Raw genomic sequence first — 918 nt, forward strand, 5'->3', positions numbered from 1 at the left:
TCCTCTGACCGCCGCGAGCCTTTAAACTACAACCGCGCCCGCTCTCAGGAGAGGAGCGAAGCGGGCGCGTCAGCCTCGTCAACTCTGAAGAATCGAGTCTTCCAATCGAACAAGAAACCCCCTTTCTCGCACATGCACCGTGCCCCCGAATCAAGATCAAGGCCAAACAATTGGAAGACGGCGAAGGCGAATTTCTAGTAGACTCTGGCGCTGTATTAAATTTAATCACCATAGAAGCAATTCACCCTAATGCACCAATCGTCAATAAAGACGAAATTTCTGTAAAGGCCTCAATGGATGGATTACCACCTTGGGAGCCACTTGTATGAAAGTTAACGGAAGTTGGGCACTATTCTATGTTGTTGACACACCGGACATGCCAAAAGGAATATGCGGTTTAATTGGCAGTTCATACCTTCTTCAAGAAGAGGCCGAAGTATCATACCATTATCGCACACTAGTAACGGCAAAACGACCAATACATCCCGTTCCATTTTCAAACTCAAAGGAATTAGGAAAGGTACTAGCTCTACATCAACAAAATCAAGAAACTCTTCAAATTTACCTCGCGCAACATCCAGAACTGGATAGCGAAGAACTGGACCAACCTCCACAGCTCGATGACATTTCCGAGAACAACTTATCTCCTCCTTCTGAGGAAACTCTTTTCGCGCATGAAGATGACGACTTGGGGGAATACGAAGTCTTGCCCACGTCGGTTACAGAACGATTAGCTACAATCCGGAAGACGTTGAAGCTCGAACAATTAAGCGACGAATCACGCGCAATAGTCGAACGCTCCGTCCAGAATTACGCGGACAGATTTTTCGTTCCCGGCGACCCACTGGCAAGAACCGACACGACGGCACACACCATCTTAACCACGGATGAGACTCCCGTCTTCACTCGGCAGTACCC

Source organism: Dufourea novaeangliae, unplaced genomic scaffold (assembly GCF_001272555.1).
Source record: "Dufourea novaeangliae isolate 0120121106 unplaced genomic scaffold, ASM127255v1 scaffold358, whole genome shotgun sequence".
NCBI lineage: Eukaryota > Metazoa > Arthropoda > Insecta > Hymenoptera > Halictidae > Dufourea > Dufourea novaeangliae.